Source organism: Corvus brachyrhynchos, unplaced genomic scaffold (assembly GCF_000691975.1).
Source record: "Corvus brachyrhynchos isolate BGI_N302 unplaced genomic scaffold, ASM69197v1 scaffold3, whole genome shotgun sequence".
Classification (NCBI taxonomy): Eukaryota; Metazoa; Chordata; class Aves; order Passeriformes; family Corvidae; genus Corvus; species Corvus brachyrhynchos.
In genome coordinates, this window is record NW_008237619.1 from 7,987,844 (window position 1) to 7,988,065 (window position 222).

Here is a 222-nt window from a genome sequence, read left to right on the forward strand (position 1 = left end):
GATGCCCGGACAGCATCTGTTTCTGCTTGCCGGGGAGGAGGGAGCTGAAGGTTTCCCTCCTTCCCCCTCTCTTCAGTTTCCCAACTCTGCCCCTTTCCTGCACTTCAGCAGCTCCAGCCTGCACCTCTCTATAGGAAGGCAGATCCCGAAGTGACAGAGTCATGTTTGGGGGCAGGAAGGCGCCTTGCAGCGAAGGACTCGGCGAACAGAGGTTTACTGGAG